Genomic DNA, 10,000 nt, shown 5'->3' on the forward strand with positions numbered 1-10,000 from the left:
CGTTGAGAGAGTCATTAAGCAGTATATTACAAAAACTCAGACCCTTTCGAAAACACCTACTAGTCCTCCCTCTAATCCTACACATTTTTTCAAATTACCTTATGTTGGGCCCTTCTCTATTGTAGCACAAAACAGATAACGTAAATTACTTAAACGTTATTGTAACAATCTTGATGTTAAGCTAGCCTTTTCTTCCTTCAAGATCCGTAACATGTTTAGTGTGAAGGACCCTGTGCCTGTTGAACTCTGTTCGAATGTTGTCTACAAGTTTACCTGTGCAAGCTGTAATTCTTGCTATGTCGGCGAAACCAGCCGACACCTCTCGACACGCATTCGCGAACACTTAAACAGGGACAGGACCTCACATATCTTTAAACACCTTCAACAATCCGAGGCATGCCGTAACTCCTGCTCTGCGGAATGTTTTGAAGTTATAGACCGTGCCACCACAAAATTCCAGGTCATGATAAAAGAGGCCTTGCATATTTCCTGGGAGCAACCTTCTTTAAATAAGCAATTATATCACGTTAATTTAACTCTCTCGTTCTAATCAACATGTTCCATTGTACTCTCTTTTTTGTTACCTTTGGCTATTTTGTTAGATTCCCAATTTATTTCACGTTGTTATTTATCTTTGTTTAGCATATTATAAATTCAAATGTAACTTCAAATTAATTCTACTTTCAACTGAAGATGGTCGTTGCACGACCGAAACATGTCTTGCAAATTTAAATGTGTCGTCACTTTTATAAAAATTGTTGTTAGTCTGCTTCTTTCCAGATCTATTGTACATTGTATATATTTTATTCCATTTATTTTATTTATTTTTAATATTGTAATTAGGAAGCGCTTTGGACAATTATTGGATTTTAGCGCTATATAAATAAAGTTATTATTGTTATTAGTTATTAATGTCCTTAGGAACAATTTTGTCTTAAATGTACTCCTGAAGAGGCAGAATATTCGCTGTAGAACCAGTATCAATTTGAAATGACAAAGACACTGAATTGTTTAGAGCGAGAGAAACAAAAGCTTGATCCTGTCCACAATTACTGTGAATGTAAAAGACTTCTTCTTTAACTGCGTGGACTTTCGCCCCTTGAGACTTAACACGACATTCGACAGCAAAGTGTCCATCTTTACCACACTTTCTACAATTTTGACCTAAAGATTGGCACAATTTCCTTTTCATTGCATGTATACCACCACAAAACAAACACTCATTAGACTTTGTGCGACTCTTGTTAAGAGAGAGAGACTTGCAAGATGGGGATTTTCGGTGCTTGCCCTTCAAAAGGCATTGCAACTTGTGCTTCTCTGCATTTATTTCTTTGGACGGCAAATTTTTCTGAGATCTCGCTCGCTTGACTCTAGAGTGAGTTACTTGACTTGCCTTGATCGTTTCAATGCCTTTATCTAAGTCGAGGGCACGCTTTCCAAGAAGTTTTTCACGAACTCTGTCATCCTTCACACCAGGAATCAGTCGCTCGCGAACAAGAGATTCGCGCAGTGTTCAGAACCCACATGTCATCAATGAAGTTATGTAACTATCAAGCGGTTTATCCCGACAACTGTTCACGTTTAAAACTACACCTTTCATAAGTCTCATTTCGTGCCGGTGAACAACGCTCTTCGAACTTTTGGAGTACCTGGTCGATCTTCAGAGCGTCTGAAGAATTACCCCATTGAAAGTGTTATGTATGTCCATCCCTTCTTTGTCGATAACATTTAACAGCGAAGTCACCCGAACTTCCTGTGATTTCTTGTCCATACCAGCAGCTAACTCGTAAAACTTCCATTCACGACGAAACGATTTCCAATTTTGCCTTTGATGCAAACGATCAGAAAGGTTGAGTGGAGAAGGAATCTTTGCTATAGTGCTGACAGCTGCCATGTTGATGAAATTAGACTTGCCACAAGTCGACCCTACGAGAATCCCAAGAAAAAATGTTTTGGTGAGTGAAGCGTGATTTTTCGGACACGAGGCGGATGAGCGAGCGACGACGTCGTGATAGGTCGATTTGTCTGGCTTGCAAGGTTTTCATTTGCGTTTCGCGCCAAAAAAGGGGATGACGTCATTCGCAAGTGGCACAATCCGACGAAATAATCGAACTCGTTTGTTTCTCCGAAATCGAAAGAAGAAATTTGTTTACTTTGAGCTAAAGGCGTCAGAAACAAAGACGAAATAAAACAAAAGCTTATTTCAATCTCGAGTCGCTGCTTGCAAAGGAGATCTCCAGTGATAGAAACGAAACACTAGTTCGGAAGATTAACGAGTAAGGGAAAGCTTCGAATGGTCAAGAAAGAAATATTACGGTTTATGGGTAGAATGGCTGCTCAATCTGAGTACATACGGATTTTAATAAAGTTCTGTTTCGTAGACCAGCTCGGAGTTGGTCTACTCGTCAGTTAATCTCCATATACACTGAATTATCGTTAAGGTTACATACGAGAAACCGTACAACGGAAGAAACAAATTTGAAATTTCAAAAAGTGGCGCGCGTGAGGAACCGTAAAATGGAAACCACGATGTAAACGAAAACCAAAATTTGCCGCTTAGTGCGTGACAAAAGTATTATACTTAAGAATGTATTGTAGCGTAGGCGACAAACATAGGTACCCCCCTTAGAACGTGGTCACGTGACGATGGTGCAATAAGCATGTGCTGAGTGTTGTGTTGAATAAAAAAAGAAAGATCAAAATGTTTTATTATGGAATTGTGGCGTTACAGTATTTTTCTCTGTGTCTGCAGGTAGGGATGAGCTCGTTGCGCTTTTTCAAGGTTGCCATGTGTGGCTTAGATATTACAAAAAATTTCTCTGTGATTCATAAATTACATTGCTTGGTAAAGTTAGTGTATGCTGTTGCGTTTGCGAAAATTTTCCACGTGACTGCAAAGACTTCCTTCTTTTTCATCAATTTCGAGAAGTATTTACTGAGCTCGGTGTAATTTTTCCTTCGCTCATGTTTAAATGACATCGGGTGGTTCCTCCATCTGGTTTTAAACTCTGTGGCAGTCAGACCGATGAATGTCTCAGTGATTTCCTTGGTTGTGACCTTACCACTTGGTACACAATTTCTTTTTGCGAGCATTCACTCCGTAGCGTGCACTCATCTTTTTTTCTGCAGTTGCACATTTTTGTGGTTTTGTCTTGCTGCATGGGGTTGTTCGGTTTTCTTTAAATTATTTTTGTTATGACCGTTTATTATTTGTTTCAATTTGATGGTGTTGCGGTTAAATTTTTTCCGCAATTTGCGGCCAGTTGGAAAACATGTGTCGACAAGACTGATGAACGCTCTTCCTATACTAGATTTAACGTTTCTGTTAAACGGAAGGTTAAACCCTATGACATCTCTACGTCTGTTCTTTTGCTTTGGTGGTCTTTGTGGTGTAGGCTTGAACTTAAGTTTGAAGGTGTAATTATAAGTTTAAGCTCTTAAGTGGGGTTAATGAGCCCTAAGGGAGTACTATTTATTCCTCACTTGTCCCTAGTGTACTCTACTCTCCTCACCCTTGCAATCAAGGCTTGTCCAGTAGTCAAAAGCTCATTGTTTAGGTCAAAGTACTTTCACTTTTACAATGTTAAAGCGGTTGCCAAAGCTTCCAGTAATTTTCCACAACATCACACGATTCTCACCTGTTTCACCTTATGTAAACCCCCATACCATTAGTCAGCCACATTTCAGCTTTGCTCCTCAAGCAAGTACCTTGAGTTGCACTCTTTAAGATCGCATTTTTCCCTACGTGCACATATCATGCCGAAACAACGTAAATCTCGAAGCAGCCAACACACTACGGTTCCGCCTACCACCGCTCATTCAAATGCCCGTGCTAACTCTGCAGATGCAGTACAAACGAAGCAGTACGCGGCAATGCCGACCGAAAAGCTACGTTTACTTTCGTCCCAGCGCCACCTGGTACAATCAGGGCCACGGCAGCAGCTCATCGCTCGCCTCCAAGCGAATGATTCTCAGGCCTCCACACCCACATCTACCGGCCCCGCGATCATGCCGGATCAGCAGTTGGCCTCCATGATTGCCTCTATCGTGGAGCAAAAATTGGCAACCTTTAACTCCGCGAGCAACTCGCCATCGAGCTCATCTGGCGCTGTTTCAACTGCTCAGCAACAACTGCGTTACCAGCCTCGCACTAGATCCCTCTCACCTACCAGTCCGCAATGGCGGCCAACAACAGCCTCCGTCCTCTGTGGATTTCTCGCTGTCCCCCTCAGCAATTTTTGAATCTTGGCACACCGGAAGACGCAACCCTCCTGCATACCAACTACAGAGTCCCATCTATCGCCAGCCATCTCTCCAACAGCTGCATCATAGCCATAACAAACGGTGAGTACGTGGACCTTGCTAGCCTTCTTCCTTTTTCGTCTCTACTATGAGACCACGTTACCCCGAACTCCCAGCTTAAATTACAAGTAGGAAACGAGGGCCTTACTATACCCCTCCCATCCCAGGCTAAGCGCCCCAAAATTACTGGGATCGACCGATGGCTCGACGCTTTTGCCATTTACTCGTCTGTACTCCTCTCCTCTTACCCGTCCCAGGGGGTGGACTTATTTGCCTACCAGCAATTGATACGGGAGTCAGCCTGTAAGTTCCCCGGTATGGCGTGGTATTTGTATGATATGGAATTTCGCCGAAGAGCCTCTCACAACCTCTCCATTAACTGGGGCCACAGGGATGTTCAGTTGTACCTAGACACCTTTACCAGTGTCCCCAAAGCCATACTTTGTAAGGCCTGCAGCAGCTCGGATCACGTAACCGATTCCTGCCCCCTTTCCCCCAGGTATACAGACTCTTCAGGCTCCAAGCGTGGTGACCTCTGCTTCAACTTCAACAAAGGGGTCCCCTGCGCCCGCACCCCCTGCCCCTACACTCACCAATGCAACAAGCCCGGATGCACTGCAGCCCACCCAGGAGAGGACCACCCTGACTCCTCAAGCTCTGGACCCATACAGTCAAAGACTAGCCGCTCAAGCCATTCCACCCGAAGCCACCATTGAATACTTTTCTAAGCTGTCCCCTCCCACCCCTATTGACCTTCCCCAACTTGCCCTTTATCTGCATGATCACCCTGACCGGGCATCTGTCGATGCTGTCCTCACCGGCCTCTCCCAGGGTTTTAAAATTGGTTTCCAGGGTCCTCGGGTCCCTAGGGAATACCCCAACCTCATTTCTGCTGAGCAAAATCCACACATAAGCACCAATCTCCTGAAAGAGTTACGGCTCGGTCACACTGCTGGCCCATTCGTTTCTCCCCCTTTTCCCAATTTTCAGGTTTATCCCATTGGGGTTGTTCCAAAAAAGCACTCCACCGAGTGGAGAACTATTTTTCACCTTTCCTTTCCCAAACATCAAACCACTAACATTAATTCCCACATTAGCCCAACCGACTACTCCTTACACTACATAGATACTGCCATTTCTATCGTTCAGAAGATTGGTCAAGGGTGCTTCATGTCCAAGTTGGACATCAAGTCAGCCTTCCGCAATATCCCAGTGCACCCATCCGACTGGGAGCTCCTCGGCATGAAATGGAACAGCCTGTATTTCTTCGATACAGTGCTCCCCTTTGGATTGCGATCTGCACCCTATCTTTTTGACCAATTTTCCTGCGTGATTGAATGGATGATTAAAAATAAGCTAGGTATCTCTAACGTGATCCACATTCTGGATGACTTTTTCTTCGTCACCAACCCCCCTAGGTCGGACTGCCTTACAGCACTTTGCAAAATCCTTTGTCTTTTCACCGAACTCAATATCCCTGTCGCCCCCGGCAAAACTTTTGCTCCTGCCACCTCCTTAGAATTTATGGGTATTCTGCTTGACTCTACTAGAATGGAGGCTCGTGTTCCCTTGGACAAACTAATCCGTGCTAAACAGGCCCTTCAACAGTGGTTACACCGTAAATCTGCCACTCTGAAGGAGCTCCAGTCCCTGATTGGTACCCTACAGTTTGCCTGCAGGGTTGTTGCCCCGGGCCGGGCTTTTCTGCAAAGAATAATTAGTTTAACAAAAGGCATCACTAACTCTCGCTGGCACATTAAACTGAACGGGGAATTCCGCAAAGACATTTCAATGTGGTTAACCTTCCTTACCCATTGAAATGGAGTAAGTCTTTTCTCAGGGGGTGACGTTCTCTCCTCGCCTGACCTGCAATTATTTACGGACGCCTCTGGGTCCTATGGGTATGGTGGCTATCTCAATGGGGAATGGTTTCAGGCTCCTTGGCTCTCTCGACACCTCCTTAACCTCACCATGGGTATCAGCATTGACTGGCAGAAACTGTTTGCAATTTACATCGCCTGCTACCTCTGGGGCCCTTCGTGGTCAGGCAAACATATTTGTATGTGGTGCGACAACCTGCAAGTTGTCTCCATCATCAACTCCAAAAGCTCCAAGTCCCCTAGGATCATGGACCTCGTACGGGCCATCACGATTCTTACCTTAGAACACAACTTTTCCTTCACCGCTTGACATATCCCTGGGCTAGATAATTCAATAGCTGACTCTGTGTCCCGTTTTCAGATGGACCGCTTCCGCCACCTGGCTCCCAATGCCTCACCCTCCCCCTGCGCCATCCCTCTATCAGCGACGTCAATTTAACAGCCTCCGTTTCCCACTACCTTGGTGCGTCCCTTGCTCCAGCTACTAAACGTTCTTATAGTGTCGGTCAAAACCATTTCATTTCCTTTTGCCTCATGCACATGTTAATTAGCCCCTCTACGCCCCTTCTCCCCGCATCATAAATTACTCTGATTTATTTTGTCTCCCATTTAGCCAAAACAGTTTCCTACAATACCATTAAGCTTTACCTGTTTGCCGTTTAAGGCCTCCATAGGCTACACAACTTTGCCTTAAAACTCCCAAAAATGTTTCGACTCCAGAAGGTCCTTAATGGGATCAAACGTTCCCAAATCCCCGTTAAATTAGATCGCTATCCAATTACAATCCAAATCCTGCAGTCTATTTTCAACTTTTACCGACCGCACTTGACTTGTGACCTCAATCACATTATGCTCTGGGCAGCCTTCACCTTAGCCTTTTTCGGTTTTTTACGTTCAAGCGAATTTACCTGTAATGACCACGTCTTCGACCCCGCAACTCGCCTCTGCTTTAAGGATGTCACCTTTATCCCTCACGTTGAATCTCCCGACTACATGCTAGTCACGATTAAACGGTCAAAAACAGATCCCTTCCGCAATGGTTGCACCCTAACCCTAGCAAGGTCCACTACCTCCATCTGTGCCGTTATGGCTATGAAAGACTACGTGTTCCAATGCCAACCATCATCAGCAGCCCCCTGTTCACCTTCACCAGCGGCAAGTGGCTCACCCGTACTTCTCTTACTCATGAACTCCGTGATGTCCTGCAGCAATGCGGCATACAACCTCAACACCATTTCTCACATAGCTTCCGTATTGGTGCTGCAACTACTGCGGCTGCTGCAGGGATTCCTGCCTGGTTAGTCAAGGTATTGGGCCGCTGGTCTTCTGACTGCTAGGAACGTTACATAAGAACTCCTCAAGAGACACTGCTGGCTATCCCTAAACAACTGACAATGGACTGAAGTAATAATAATTATTGTAGGTTACTCTTCAATATGTCTTTTCCTAATTTAAACAGTAACATTATTCTTGGGTGGCATCAGAAGCTAGACCTGGTTCCCTAACAGCTGCTTCCCTAGCCCTGCATGTTACAATACACGCGCAAACCAAACGAGGCGAAAGAGTTTTTTTGCTCCCCCTGTGGGCTATGCATGCCTTTATCAGATACTATTTCTTCTACATGTGGCAGTTCGTATTCCAGCCAACGTCCACACAATTTACTGTGGGGTGATTGTGTTCCCCCATTCTTGACCAGAATACTTTTGGCTCACACAATCGTGGCAGGGAAGTGCACCCTGGGCTGCACTTTACCCCACAGTAGGTGGGACAGCCCTCCTTGGCAGTAGGTCCGGATTGCTTACTCCAAGATGGTACAACTCACCATCTGACCTATTCTCCTTCCAGAAGGGCACCCCTCTTCTGGTCCACCCTATGTTACATTCTAACGTAGGGTTGCCTCTAGAGACACCGCTACTCTAGAGGGAGCTCCTAGGGACACCGCTACCCTAGGGGGCATAGGCTCTGCCCTCCCTGCCACCCAAATTTTGCCAAAATATAGCGATTAACATAATAATTATACTTGATTTAAAAAAAAAAAAGATAAAAGGAGAATTTGTGTTCCTCCTTTTCTAGTTTCACAAGCCTTGCAAAGGGTGAGGGGAGGAGTAATCATCATTACCGTCAGTTGCCCTTGCCCCTCTCCTGGGCATGCAAATATTCCCCGCGGCTTTCCCCCCTTTTTTATGTCACTGACCCTTAGGGACTCATTAATTATAAGTTTAAGCTCTTAACTGGGGTTAATGAGCCCTAAGGGAGTACTATTTATTCCTCACTTGTCCCTAGTGTACTCTACTCTCCTCACCCTTGCAATCAAGGCTTCTCCAGTAGTCAAAAGCTCATTGTTTAGGTCAAAGTACTTTCACTTTTACAATGTTAAAGCGGTTGCCAAAGCTTTCAGTAATTTTCCACAACATCACACGATTCTCACCTGTTTCACCTTATGTAAAGCCCCATACCATTAGTCAGCCACATTTCAGCTTTGCTCTTCAAGCAAGTACCTTGAGTTGCACTCTTTAAGATTGCATTTTTCTCACCCTCCCACCCAACTGGAAGCTTTGTCTCCTTTAATTGCCATGGCTGTGCTTTGTCATGCAAATTCTTTTATTATACTATTCTCATCTATTTTATTTTAGTTTGGGTATTTTGTCTCATCGTTCGTTATGTACATTATATTATTCCGCATGTTACCACCGTTAACTTAAAAAAAAAACAAAATTAGCTAAATTTAGAAAACTCAACATGTGTCCTTTTACATTTCTTACTTACTTATTGGTGGCAGGGAAGTGCACCCTGGGCTGCACTTTACCCCAGAGTAGGTGGGACAGCCCTCTTTGGCAATAGGTCCGGATTGCTTACTCCAAGATGGTACAACTCACCATCTGACCTATTCTCCTTCCAGAAGGGCACCCCTGTTCTGGTCCACCCTATGTTACATTCTAACGTAGGGTTGCCTCTAGAGACACCGCTGCTCTAGAGGGTGCTCCTAGGGACACCGCTACCCAAGGGGGCATAGGCTCTGCCAACCCTGCCACCCAAATTTTGCCAAAATATAGCAGTGAACATAATAATTATAATTGATTTAAAAAATAAATAGATAAAAGGAGAATTTGTGTTTCTCCTTTTCTAGTTTCACAAGCCTTGCAAAGGGTGAGGGGAGGAGTAATCATTATTACCCTCAGTTGCCCATGCCCCTCTCCTGGGCATGCGAATATCCCCTGCGGCTTTCCCCCCTTTTTTATGTCACTGACCCTTAGGGACTCATTAACCGCTCTTGTGTAATGCTTCCTGATATGGGGCAGCCTCGTTGAAAACGTGTTCATCAAATGAACAAAAGCAAAAAGAAATTGTGTACACTATGATCGTGGACATTTCAAGACTTCATACATCATCAACTCCGGAGGTCCCCGAAATCCTGTCTCCAGGCCCTGCTGGCTAAGAGAAACGATGGAATATAGGAGCGAGAATGCAACGGTCTGCGACCATCTAAAGCTGTCTGCGTCGGTCTTATCGCGGACGATCGTAAAAACAGGAGGCAAAAAAGGCTCGAAAGGGTTTTCAGCTGAGCGCGCGCGCATAGGCCACACACGCAATTGTAAAGCTGCTCGCGTCAGCTATGATTCAAAATGGGTCACCAGAAATAAGCAAATGCCGATAATTTCGCTCATCTTTTTTCTAATTCCTATATATATATGGAATTTAAATAGACATCTCCTATTCACGAAAACTACGAACATTCAACACACGGTTTAATGGTAACTTAAATCCGTTTGTGTTGGCCTGTAGCTCCACTCGCGCACAGACTCGAATGAGAGGGTAAC

General features: G+C 44.6%; 2 pseudogenes; both read left to right on the top strand.

Annotated features, from left to right (window-relative positions):
- The first annotated feature begins 5,853 nt into the window (after window positions 1-5,853).
- LOC138050205 (uncharacterized) lies at window positions 5,854-6,621 on the top strand (annotated as a pseudogene).
- Window positions 6,622-6,716: 95 nt separating this feature from the next.
- LOC138048639 (integrase/recombinase xerD homolog) lies at window positions 6,717-7,585 on the top strand (annotated as a pseudogene).
- The last annotated feature ends 2,415 nt before the right edge of the window (window positions 7,586-10,000 follow it).

This window comes from Montipora capricornis, chromosome 5 (genome assembly GCF_036669925.1).
Source record: "Montipora capricornis isolate CH-2021 chromosome 5, ASM3666992v2, whole genome shotgun sequence".
Taxonomy (NCBI): Eukaryota; Metazoa; Cnidaria; class Anthozoa; order Scleractinia; family Acroporidae; genus Montipora; species Montipora capricornis.